Source organism: Erithacus rubecula (assembly GCF_903797595.1).
Source record: "Erithacus rubecula genome assembly, chromosome: 5".
In the NCBI taxonomy this organism is placed as follows: domain Eukaryota; kingdom Metazoa; phylum Chordata; class Aves; order Passeriformes; family Muscicapidae; genus Erithacus; species Erithacus rubecula.
The window spans coordinates 49757118-49770925 of NC_136687.1; the positions used below are offsets into that span (position 1 = coordinate 49757118).

At 38.0% G+C, this 13808-nt stretch overlaps 1 protein-coding gene across 8 annotated transcripts in view; it reads right to left on the reverse strand.

The window, feature by feature from the left end:
• BMPR1B (bone morphogenetic protein receptor type 1B) overlaps positions 1-13808 on the reverse strand; it is a 221689-nt gene that overhangs the window by 90386 nt on the left and 117495 nt on the right. For 5 of the 8 annotated variants that reach the window (XM_079307111.1, XM_079307114.1, XM_079307112.1 and 2 more), the window contains one exon: positions 4719-4859. The exons of the other annotated variants lie outside the window; for them this stretch is intronic. The gene's annotated coding sequence lies outside the window, so the exon portion shown is untranslated. The remainder of the gene's footprint in view (positions 1-4718; positions 4860-13808) is intronic. 8 annotated transcript variants of the gene reach the window in all.

The following is a 13808-nucleotide window of genomic DNA, read 5'->3' on the forward strand; positions in this document are numbered from 1 at the left end:
AGAATATATACCATCAATTAATTTGCAATATAAAAGGCATACATTCGTGGCTGTAGAGGCATTTGTAAAAGGCAAAACCCCCTACTTTCTTTTGAATTTTTGATTTATGTATACTCATTAGGGTTCAATTAAAAAAAAAAAAAAAAAAAGATGTAGAGAAAAGAATAAATGTGTGTTTTGAGGATGGCCATTATGGGCCATTTCTTCCTATATGAATTCTTCAGGAACAAATCCTGAGTCTGGAATCATCATGATGTGGTCAAGAGCAAAATCCCAGTTCACAGAGACATGGGCAGGTTTGGGATACTGCTGAGGTAGGAACTGTCAGACAGTTCCTGTTATTGGCAACCTGGTCCCCTCTGCCAGGCCTCTGTCCTTGTAGGAATGCCAGGATTAGGCCTGCAGCTGTACAGACTTAGTCACTAATTAAGAGAACCTGATTTTACTGGAGTTATATCCATGGTTAAAGCTCTGAGTGAAGACATTCAGAGGTACTGACTCAATTCTGAATATCATTAGGCTCACCAAACTTGTCGATGGTAAGACTTGAATGCCCATTCTTAAGGATATTTAAAATAAGTAAAACCTCTCAGAATTATCTTGTGTAAAACTGAAAAATAAAAAAAAGGTTTTCTCATCCCTTGTCACCATATGCATGCATAACTGAGGCTCACATAACTTTTTAAAACATTTTAGGGACACAACACCCCTAAAATATCTGTATATTTGTACCAGGCTCAGCAATGCATTTTCATTTGACTGTATTGTGAGATAATATCTGTAAGGCAGCTCCAATGTAATAAAAACTGCTGATTTCACAGGAGATTGCAAATGACAAACTCTGCGTCAAACTGAGCAGCAAAATGGAAGCACAGAAAACTACGAGCCCCGTATAAACGGAACAGCTTTCTGAACTGTTGCATTTTATACAGATATCGTTAGTGTTGTAAGGTGAGGCCAAGGTAGATGTTTGGAGTCCCCAGTGGGCTGTGTGGCAGCAGAGATGGGCACAGTTGTGTCACGCACGCCGGAGCAGCCCCGCTCACCACCGGAGGAATGCGCCTGGCGCCCAGTCAAACGCACTGCGTGGAGCCAGTCACCTAATTAGTGTTTTAACAGCTGCTCCAGGCTCGTTTCAATGGGGAGAAAATTACTGAGCACAATTTTATGTAATTAGTAGAGCATAAAACACGTGGTCTGTCTAATTAAATGTTTAAAACTATTGACATTACGTAGCTACTGTTGAGGTAAATGAAGTGGAAAATCGTTATGATTTTTTCGGTTGGTAAATTGCTCCTCAATATGCTCAAAGGCCCATTTGATAAGATGAACTCAATCCTAATGCAGAATGATGAGCACCGGGGCCTTTTCACACCCCACAGGTATGTGGAGGTCTCACCAATTTAACTGGAGGAACTGGCTGGCATTTCAGGGCTTTCAAGTCTTGCCAGCATGTGCTCCACTCTTCAGAGCACACTGTGTTAAATGCAAGTATGTCCTGCTGCTTTGGTTCACAGCTCCTTTATCCAAAGGGTGACAAACTGTGCATTGTAGAGCTGAAGTCCTTGCTTTCTGATCCCAAAACAATAAAGCCATTGAGTAAAGATCCAGCAGGCACTTTGAAAAGAAGAGGAGCTTGGCACTGCAAGCAAATTTGCTTATAAAACTTGCTGTATTTCACAGTTCACACTGTTGAAGTATTTGGACTTTGTTTTGCAGTTCTCGAGATAGATATGAAGTGTAATTATATATCATGCAACATCAGTAGTGTGATTAATTTCAATCCAGTTGCACTACAGGTCCTTCAATCTCTGCTTGTAGCACCCTGTTCTCATATTTGTTTACAGGAGTATTGAACAGTAAAACCCAAACTTCTGAGATTCAGTTTTTCCCCATCTGAGTCCATGCAGTTTCTGCCTAACTGATAGAAGAAATAGCACAAAAAGAGGGAGTGGAGTTTAATTGTAGCTGTGGCACTCAAATCCAGGAAAGACAACAGAAAAACACTGAATTTACACTGGGCTAAGGGTTCATCCACCCTTTTTGTATTGATTTTAAAACATTTTTAATTCTAATCCACATACCATATTGCTGAAAACTGTAAGAACAGATCCGCTTAAAAGACAAACCCAAAACATAAAAGATGTTGAATTCCTATAGTTCACATTGACTTCATGTACTTGTACAAATGAAATATATATTTTGTTAAAAAAAAATGAAAGAAGAAAGAAAAAGAATTGGACATAATTAGTGTCTGTATATAAATTCAGAAAGGTTGTTTTTATTTCTTACCCATTATATTTTGTTGAAAAAACCTTGCCAGTGCAACAAGACCACACAAAACCAAGAAGCATTTCCTGGGTAAAGAAGAGCATTTTTCTGTTTTCTGGAGGTACCCAGCTTAGCTTGCTGGTCCATTTTTCAAGGTAGTAATACACATGTACAAATATACCTGGGTAAAGGAAGGTGTAGCTGAGGCAAAGTTAATATGAGCCAAACAATTTTCCTTTTTGCAAACAGTTTCTTCACGTAAGAGACAGAGTATAAATTTTCTTCAAATACTGAGATATAAGACAGGAACAAATGGAAGGTGTATTAAATATATCTGTGGATATAATTTCAAGTGCTCTTCCCACATAAGATCCATAATACTTTTCCTACTAACTAAGATATCACCGAGTCTCAGCATTAAACTCTTGAGTCCTAATGCAGAGTTCCCTCTCTGAACTATTCCTTTTACAAATAAAAGTGTTTCTTTTGTAAATCTAGTGTTTGTTTTCCCACCTTGCAGGATAAAACATCCCCATCCACCAACTAATTCCTGTGGGCTGATGTAGGATTATGTCATCTAAACAAGCTAATTGGTTTCCAAGCATCATTACTGCACAACAAACAAATAAACAAAAAGCCATTGACATTTTTTGTGATGTTAGAGATGAAAATGTAAGTCCTTTTAAAGAATAAGTTGGGCGATCTTGTACCTGTTAGAGGGAGGAATTAATCTAAGATGTATTTCTGATAAATATTTAAATGGGATGAGCATGGGCCATGTATTTGGAAATTTAATTTAGTACATGAAAACCACTGTGTTTTCTTTTGCTTTTCTGTAGATTTGTTTAATGTACTGTAAGCACAAGCGTATTCTTATTTTCACATGCATAAGAAACTGCTTTAAGTCTTTCCAGAAAATGATAGTGGAAATTACACTAATGTGGAAGAATTGCAATGTACACATGCTGCTCTCTTCTGTAGCCAGTCATTATGTTTGGAAAAGACTTGTAAGATGATTGAGTCCAGCCATTAACCCAGCACTGCCAAGGCCACCACTAAACTACAACCCAAAGTAACACATCAATACATTGTTGAATATTTTCAGAGATGTATATTCCACCACTTCCCTGGGCAGCCTGCTCCAGTGCTTGACCAGCCTTTCACTGAAGAAATTCTTCATATCCAACCTACACCTCTCCTGGCACAGTTGAAGCTGTGTCCTCTTGTCAACTGGGGTAAGAGCTTGATCCCCCCCTGGCTGCAGCCTCCTTTCAGGTGGCTGTGGACAGCAGTGAGGTCTCCCCTGACCCTCCTCCAAGCCAAACACCCCCAGCTCCCTCAGCTGCTCCTCACAGCACTTGTGCCCCAGACCCTTCCTCAGCCCCACTGCCCTTCTCTGGACAGGCTCCAGCACCTCAATGTCCTTCCTGCAGTGAGGGGCCCAAAACTGAGCACAGGATTTGAGGTGCAGCCTCAGCAGTGGCAGGTCCTTTCCCCAGCTGATGGGCTGTTCACTCATAGCAAGACCCCAATACATCTTTCCAACATTCTCATCTCACACCATTTGAAGATGGGATTGGGATCAGATGACTTCACAAGGTCCCTTCCAACCTGAACATTATGATGCCCACAGAACACTGACAATCACATCTGGTGACCACAACCTCAGTATCTTTCACACAACTCATTTCCTATTTCTTCCTTTCTATTGCAGGACTCTGCTGCACTCACCTGCCTCAGCCTGTGTAACTCAATTATTTCCTTTTTATGTGCAGCAGAGTACAGGGGGTACAGGGTAATTTTCCCTTGCCAGCTTCCATATTTCCTTCAAGGAAACTTCCTTTATCAACCACATTTGTGTTTTTAGAAATGTGTTAGTTTCAATAAAAAAGACTTACTGTTTTATGGAAGTTGAAGGCAACTGACCCAAATCTTATAAATCATTAAAAATACTTTTTCTCATCAAATCTGAAGTTGCTTTTTTCTCAGTAGCAGAGAAAGCATTTTGCTATAAAAAGTCACATTTTTGCCCACGCTAAAAATTCTGCATTAAAAATACACTAAATGAGGGACAGATGTTTAAAACAGTGGACCTACAATGAAGTATTAAATATTGCTGGCACAGTGAGCCCTTTGGTACAGTTTAGTCTCTTTTTGCAATAGGCATGTTTTCACAGCTGTAAAAGCACCAGAAATTACTGTCTTTGCTCCAATATTAATATAGAAATCCAATAAAAAATACACCAGACTGCTGAACAGATTAAACTATTGTTCATACATTCTATCATTAAAATAAGTTGCTTTTACAAATTAATATTGAAGTTTAATGTTTAGAAGTTGTTTAAGAGGAACAGTGTCACTTTGAAGATCATATGGATTATCTCTGCAAAACCAAACAATTCCACTTTTGTCAAAGGAAAAATGCAAGCCTCCTTAAGAAATCAAACCTGCTACTTGATGTTTTTGGTCAATGACAAACAGCAGCACAGAGAAGACAGATGATCTTGTGTGAAATCACTCCACACTGGTGCTGAGGATGCAGTGTAGGACTAAAGCCCTTTTCCACAGGTACAGGTGGTGTCTTAGAGCTATGGGAGAAAGTGAGACAGGTCATGGAAGGGAAGATTCTGTGATCTAGGGGATTTTTGTGTTAAAGCATGATAAACATAAGATGGGCAAAGAGATAATACATAGAACAGAATGATAATACTAAAATCTTCAGACTCACCAACAGTGAGGATTAATTTGGTAAATCCATGAACCACAGTAGGACATGCTCCCCACTATACACAGGTTCTGCTACATTTAATTTCTATATCCCAGTCTGGTGGGTCAGAGTTCCAAAATCAAACATCACAAGTTGACGCTCTTTGCTGAATTTTGTCTCAGTTGATGTTTTATTTACTTGAGCACTAAACAATCTGTGATCATCACAATCCTGATGAAGTGATGCCTACTTAAATTTGCAACCTGCCAGGAATAAGAATAGGTCTGAGGTGTCCATAGCTCAATTTGCTTGTCAGTGCTACTTCAAATATCAATCAGGTAGATTAGTCCCTTTGTCATGAAACTCTTTTACTACTCAAAGCCATAAGGACAGGAAATCTTACAAAAATTTGCATATAATGTTAAATGAAAGGTGAAGGACTTAGTTTGGGTCCTTGAGGGAACCAGGAAAAAAATAATCTATTGAATATGTATGCATCTAATATTAATATCAGTCCAAACACCTAACAAAGAAGGGGTGGGTTGCTAAGGAGAGACAAAGCTTGATTAAAAACTCAAAATGTTTTAAAAGCTAGAAGAAAACCTAGAAGAAAGGGCAGAACAAGACAGGATAAGGACACAGCACATTGGCCAGCCTGATCAAATGGCAGGATGCAAGCACATACAGTAACAGCAATAAAACCACACAAGGCTTTGGAAGCACAGCTCCTGCTCAATAAACAAATTCCTTGGACTGGAGACATTTTCTTGGAAGGAATTTTTACAGCACAAACATTTCTACTCTCTTCTGGAAGCCCTGGAAAACCAAACCCAAACCCAAATCTCTCCCCCATTGCCCTTGCACACACACAAGCTAAAGATGTGGACAGCCCAAGTGAAACATGACTGCCATCTTACAGAAAGCCCCTTGCTATCAGTCCTGAGCAGGTCTCTGATGAGGAGTTTCCACCCATCTGTGAAGCTCAAAGCCCAAGACATAACTAATTCCTGCCCTGAAGGAATGCCCACGTTTCTGGAAGCCTGTTGCCATGATGGGCATGTCCCACACAGAGCCCCACCAGATTCCCCCAAGTCTGGGGAACACCTGTGCACACCTGGGGATGCAGAGGTGTGAAATGGCAGCACACCCAGCACATAATGAAACTGAGAGCCCTCACCCCTCTGGTTAGACAAAAAAGACCCCCAGGAGCTATAAAATGTAAGGAGGGAAGGGAAAGGGGGAAGAAAAACAATCTCTGACCAGGAAAACAGGATAAATTCATTGAATAAATTATTTACTGGAATTATTCACTTAGCTTCAATTACAATCTATCCATTCTATCCACCATCTACATCAAATTATAATAAATTATTCTATTAAAACTTGGCTTCATGCCTGCTGATTTGCAATAGCTTATTTTTTCAGAAAATAATGGTCTGATGCTCTTCAATCTTCCACAGGATTTAGATGTGCACACTTGGACATACTCAAAATACAATTTCTTTTTGAGAGTCTCATTACTTCTGTAAATTAAAGAGAGGGGTGCAATCATATTATATTTAAATTGCCAGCAGATATTTTGACAACATAAAAAAGACCCTAGATATCAAAACAATATGAAAACAAAAGATCTTGTTGTTTTCCTGAAGAGTTTGGCATATGTATTTTACTGGAAATTAAAATACAATTCTGAGAATATGTAAGCACTCTCCATCCTTCTTCCATCAGGTTTCTTTACACAGCAGATGTTTTAAGATTCTTTTGCATCTAAAAAATCTTCTTCTGCTTTATCAGACTACCTCTGAAATTCATAAAGAGTTGTACTTGAAAATTAACTACAACAGGATGAAGAAAAAGGGGGGAAAAAACCTAAAACATGAAGGTTGGTTTTTTTATGTAATATATAAAGGTAAGATTGGTTTCCAGAGCCAGTTACAGTGAAAGAACAGCAGGTGTAATGTGCAGGTAAGTCAAGGGTTTGCAAACAGGAGAATATTGCTCACCTTCCTTTCCTCATTCCCATGCTCCTATAGCATCCCTGCCTTTAAACTGATCAGACACCAAAGTTTTAATTCTATACACACTGCAACTTTTACAGTATCCTTGATTTTAGCACAGCATGTGCCATATTAATAGTGGATGAAAGCAGAAATTAATAAGGGAAAAGGTGAGCGAAAAACCTGACTTTTACATATTTTCCAGTAGTTTATGAAACAACACTAAAAATAACCAAGGCTTTACAAGTCTCTCTTATCAGGGGCAACTGCTGGAGCAGCAAAATGAGGCCAGATTGTACCAATGTGAGCAATCTGAAGGCAAAGTTAAACCAGCTGGGTGAAAGGGTAGTCATGCTCTGAATGGGATGGATTGGTTCTGTCCCTGGCAAAAAAACAAGGGCACTGTAGAAGATAGCAGCAGAGGAATTCCACCACTAATTCATGCCCACATTTCAAGAACCTGAAAGCACCGTGGATGTTGCCACCTCAGGTTCCATCTTTCCAAATATGCATCTCTTAAAAAATGCCAGATATCACACCAGTAAGATAAAAGCAATGTTTTCTTTCTCTGTCATTCCTTACACGAAAAGCATGGGGCTTTTATTTTGCTAATATCACTTTGTTCCACTATGCTAGAAGTGCTTTTGTAATCCTGCAAACACACTAGCACTACTTCCAGGTAGTTTCATTGCTGTGTCTACTACCATTAAAGGGTAAGCATATACTTCAAGACAATAATTCACTTAGCTAGTTGCCAGAGCCAGCATTATGTGAATAAGCTTGATAGATCTCTGTTCCTAACCTATCAGAAAACAATTTATGGAATCTAATAAATTAAAAATGAATTGTCTCCAGCAACCATATATTTCACAATAAATGTACGCTCTTTGATCTCAACTGACTGTGCTATGTTCTAATTAATTTTTATACAGAAGTTTGCTATTGCCCCTTAAATGGATTTTATACACAAGACTAATCAGCTAGCATTTTCAGCTGTGCCTTTGTCTTTTCACCTTCCAACCAAGTTAAAAATTCACAGAATACTAGAATTTATGGCATAGCTTTCCATATATAAGCCTTTTCAGTTTAAGGAAGGCAAGATCTATATTTCTTCTCTGCTTTCTTGACCCCAACAGGCACATAATAGAAAGAAATACGTGGCAACAGCCTAAAGACCTGCCTCTAGACAGTGTGACTCTGGAACTGAACCCCTCTCTGGCTCCCAGCTGCTTTCTAACCCAGCAAAAAGTACTGGAGTTTCTCAGTCACTGTGAATTCCCTCCATGACATTCTGAGATTGCTACAGGGACTACAGTACAAAATCCCTAATCTGGACTGGATAGTCTATGCACAGATTATTTAATGCAACTGATGTGTAGGTTCTGTCATCAGGGAAAGAAAGTACTAGTGAGGCTGGAGCAGAGGCAAAGGAGAATTGAGGAGCTTGGCCATGGGAGGTAGATTCTGTCCACCTGCAGGACTAAACTGCAATAAAAAATTCTAATTCATTAGAAAGAAAAGAACTTCACTCCCTTGTCCAAATCCTCCTCTGTCTTTTTGCATTCATGTAGAAAGGTGTAAGGCACTTTACATGTTTTTGCTTAGCACCATCATTGTCCTTGCTTACAAGTAAAAAGCTGTGCTTGTTTACCTGCCATTAATCTCTGAAGGGCAGTATGATGCAAACACTTAAGCTATGAAAGATGCTCTAATATATTTTATATCCATATATATACATATATAAACATAAACGTATGCTTTGAAAATGAAAATAAAAGCTTAAGGAAAGGAAAAAGCATCCTATAATTTCCCAGTGAGAAAGAGAATAGCAAATTCAGCCTCAGCATCAGGCATTACTACATAATAAAAAATTCTTGTTGCATATTGGTGGTCTAGAGACACCAGTAAAGTCGACAGAATATCCACTTAAATGGGTAAAAATGTCACAAAATGTCAGAGAACTGTCTATCTAGAGTGTCCTAAATATATAAGGATCCTGCCTTGGGATACAGCCAGATGACCCTGGGAGATCTCTTGCAACATTTTTCTATGACTCTGTAAAAATAGTCATGGGGATTTTAAAAACTGGTAGTTTAAAAACATTATTTACTCTGTGGAGAAACTCTGTCAAGAGGCATTCTTATACTTTGCTACTGTCTTCCTATAGACTGATATTAGAACAAATAAGTAAGAATATGCAGAAATTATACTTTTAGAACATGGGGTGGCAATTTCTTTTTTTTTTTTTTCATGTACAGACCATACAAGACCATTTATGATAAATGTTCAAAAATTTAAATAAATTCCATAATACAGACAGGAAGTCAGTGCAATGAGAACCAAATGGGAGTAATGGGACCCAGGTGGTTGGCATGGGTACAAAAACCCACATAGATGGCCATGTACGGCACAAATTGGAGCCTGGAGATGATTATAACTGGAACCTTCCAAAAGAAAGAATGGCTGTAAACTGTTAACTGTATCAATGCAAACATCTTGGTGACTTACCACTGAGAAAGGAGTGATGAGGGAGAAGTGTATAATTTACAGCTTTAATTGCAGCTTACACAACCTGATAGTGTAGATACTGAAATAATACCATATTAAGGAATATATCAGTATAGGGCATCATGTGCAGAGAATTTTAACTCTTGATTAGGATGAGACTTGAGCATAACAGAAGTGGCAAGTTGGAATTTACTTTCAATTTGATTCAAGAAACAAACAGCCACACAGCTTCCAAAATCACAGGACACAACTATCAGCTTAGGACAATTAAGGATAGTAAGCAGAATAGGAGGAAGCCTGTTATCCAGTATGAAATCTGGTAGAGCATATGCATTTAAGATTTAGTAATATAGTTTGGACCACTGAAATACCTTCATTTACTTATCCACCTCTCTGTTTATTCCAAGACAGAAGACTAACATCCTATGCCAAAAAAAAGATAATGTCCAAAGGACATCCAACTCGTGAACAAAGCTCTCCTGGATGAAAAATGAACACCTTTGAGATGCTTTTTTAATTAAGAGAAAGACTATCTACAATACAGCACAAAATAGTAAAAACCAGCCTAGGTGAAAGAGGTAAGAAGCATTTCTGGCATTGGGTATGTAAGGTTAAAACCTTGGAAGAATGCAGAGAGACTTTGTCAGCCCTGTTGACAGCAGAAGGTACAGTGACATGGAAAGAAGAGCCCACGTCCACGACTTTGTAGATTTGCATTTTATAAAGGAATCCCACAAAACCTGTGACTGAAGGGCAGTGCACTGATTTTAGAACTCATCCTTTGCTGCACAAAGACTGAGAAAGGGCACACACCACTTTATTTGCATCACTTCATAAAGCAGTAGGGCTTGCTCAGCTCCTCAAGGGCTCTGCGAGAGCTGAAGTCTGTTTGTTAGCACTTTGTTTAGAAGGAGGGAGTAGTTTTGGCAAAGGAGGGAAAGAGAGAGGGAAGACATTGCTGCTGTGTATCAGAGTCCAGCTTGAAACATTTAGAAACACTTTGAATGTGTATGTCTATGTTGTACGCTGATGAAATATCAATTTGTTAATAACACTCCAGTGTAGCTACCCTACCAAAGAAGAGTGAACCAAAAAGTTTAACTTATAAAGTTCCATGTAAAGTGAATTTTTTAACTTATCCAGATCTATCTTGTCCAAAGAAACTGATATTATTATTTGTTCCCACTTAGATGGCACATCATCCCAAGAACAGAAAGATCTAAAGTACATATTATGAGCAATGTTTATTTGGGGGGTGGTGGGGTGGTGTTGCTGTTTTCCATTGCAGTGCCATTCATCCGGGTATATTTCATTATTTGGTAATCATTTTTTGGTTTTGTTTTGCTTTTCAATGAGCATTCGTAGCATATAGTATAAATTAAATAAAATAAATATCTAATAAATAATTAGTATTAATTAATTAATTAATTAATTAATTAAATAGTGAGTAAGCTATTAGAAATTTGTAAAATTATACAAACTGTAAAAAAGTAATGAACACAGCACTTTAGGCATTAAAAGCAAGTGGAAGCAAGTCACTGTTTCAAGATGGTAATAGAATAAGACCTGTACTCAGACTGACCTACAATCTAAAGGCAGACAATGTAGAGGACTTTTCTGATTAAATAAGAAGGCTAAAAATATGAAATGTGAAACTTTTGAAAACCAGAAGAGAGTAGAAGAAAATACATCAACACTGCAGCTAAGTAAAATCCATGTAAGTTTGGTGCCAGTAACCCAGTCAATGTCATTTCTGATGGTAAACAGTCTGAAAGAGGTGGCTGGCTTTACTGGAGGAAGAGAATAGATCTAAGTGAATCCCAGGTGAAAAAGAGAAGGAAAACATCTGCTAAAGACACAAATGGTTTGTTGGCTGAAGTCAGCAGTGGGAAAGCTTCCATTATATCAGGTCTGGGCTTGTCAGCAGGTGCTGCTGCAATTATTCAGAACAATTAGAGGTGATATTTCCAAAAGCAGGGAGATGACAGGGCAAATAAATAAGGCAAGCAAGATATTGTCAATAACTGAAATGTAGGTATTCCTCATAAATCTTCTGAGGACCTGTGCAACTCAGTATTTAAAGCTAGCCACCAGGGCCCCAAATTTTACCAGTCATACTAATATGGAATAATATCATCCTCCATGACCAATGCCCCGGGAAATCCCCCTAATAACATGACTTCTATAGTATCTCCTTTCCTATGGAGTAGAATCTCCCTTGACAAAGAGAAAAGTAACTGTGAGAGAATTCACTAGATAATATTTTAACACACCATGTACTTGAGTGTATTTATTTATTTTTAATAAGCATGAACTTTCACAGATGTTGACATTCATTATTATTTAGATTAACTAACTTGATTAGTCTCATTACAATTTTTTTCTTTTCCTTTGCAGAAGATCTCCAGTATTTGTATTTTATCACTGTGGCTTGCTTCAGCTTAGAAGAAGGCATAAAACAGCTCTCATGTTTAGATCTTGAGTTTTTTCAATATGCTGTAACTATGCATACAGTATTCTCTAGCTGGGCATACAGTCTAACAATAGTTTGTAGATAAACTCCAAGTACAGTTTAACAAATTTAGCTAATGCTAAAATCTCCCCTTTTTTGCTATTAATGAACTGCATTATTCACATCCATCATCATCATGGTTATTTAGAGAAGCTTCTCAAAACTATATCCACATCATGATTTGCTGTCAAACCTGATTTAAATTGCATTCTCAATTCATTCATTGTTTTAAAAGAAAACAGAGCTTTTTTTTTTTTTTTTTTTTTTAACCATTCATCTTTCTAACTACCTTGGATAAGAAAAAGACTGTTAAAAAACCGAAGACTTTATATGTCTTGCATCATTTTGAACCATTAAATTACTGCTCATGGAAATCAACAAAAGGTTTCAATGGCTTCTTCACACTGAACTGCATCATGACCACTCATGTCTTGATTTGATGTCTTACTGTTAGTTTTACAGGTGGCTTCAGTGGATTCTCTGCTAAAAGCAAACCTGTCACCTAAATAATGCCCTGCATTTCATGGAAAACCTGCACTGAGAAAAAGAGCAATTTTTAATTCATTTGAGTAAGAGCCAGGCAGATGTCTCATGGCATATAGTGCTTATTTCAATGTTATATTATAGAGACATCTCCAAATTGTGCTGCCCAGTCCCAGGACCAAGAGTCAGTCCCTCCTCCCTGCCATGTGCTACAAAGTACTGCCTCAGTGCAAGTGGAGTAATGACACTCCAGTTCATGGTTTTTGCTTATAATTAAGTGCCAATCATTCATATCCGTAGAGCTGAAAGTTAATTACATGGTCAAGACACTTACTCTGATATTAAATGGTACCAATTCCTTGCATGCTTCAAATAAGTAACTTAGCACACTCTTAGCTTTCATCTAAAAAACATGCATGTTGCTCTTTGCCTGAGGGAAGAGGCATTAATGCAGACTTTCAAAATCTTCTCAGGATGCAAATTGCAATTTAAGTGTCAGATATTACTTTATTCTAAAGGGCTCTGAGGGTAGAAAAAGTAAGGATGCTGTTAACTGCCATGAGAGAAGTAAGACCTGCAAGTGCAACTATAGGATGAGAAGTGGCTTGACAGAAGGGGTGCAATGAAAAATCACTATTTCTCTTACAAAGCTACAAGTTTAAATCAAACAGAACAATAAAAAGTTGTTCTTCCAACACCCTGCTTTACCAATCACACCTGAAATCATGCTGCACACTCTGGCTCACATTAGAAAGCCAATTAACACTGTTGTTGACAATAAACAAATCAGAGTAAAAGTCAGGTCATTTTCTCACACCACTTTAGAGCAGATTGAAGTAAAAAGTCATCACCATTTATTTTTGCACTGTGGAAAGCAGAACTATTTTGGAAGAAAGATTTTGGACCTCTGAAGAAAGATGACAGCATATGTGCAGAGTTATTTTCTGACCATATATGCACTTTATAAACAAATCCCTTGCTGCACACTATCCTAGCTGGACTTGTTAAAACTGGAAAAGTGTTTGTGTTTGAAATAGAATCCTTTTTCTAGTCACATCAAGCAGGTATGAGATTTCCTTCCCTCAAAATGTTGAAAAGGGCTGCACAAAAACTCTTTGCCATGTGAAAGATGCACAGCTGCTCTCAGTGGCTTCAGAAATTGAGTCAGCACCTGCCATTTAATGCTTGTGCTACTATAAGGAAATAAGAAACATCTTTTCTTCTAACTAGTACAAAGTAAAGCAAAATCCTTATACCATACATGCAAGAATAACCCTTTCAAATTAATTCTGTTATGCTGGGAAAGCATGATGTAAAAGCTACCTTCAAA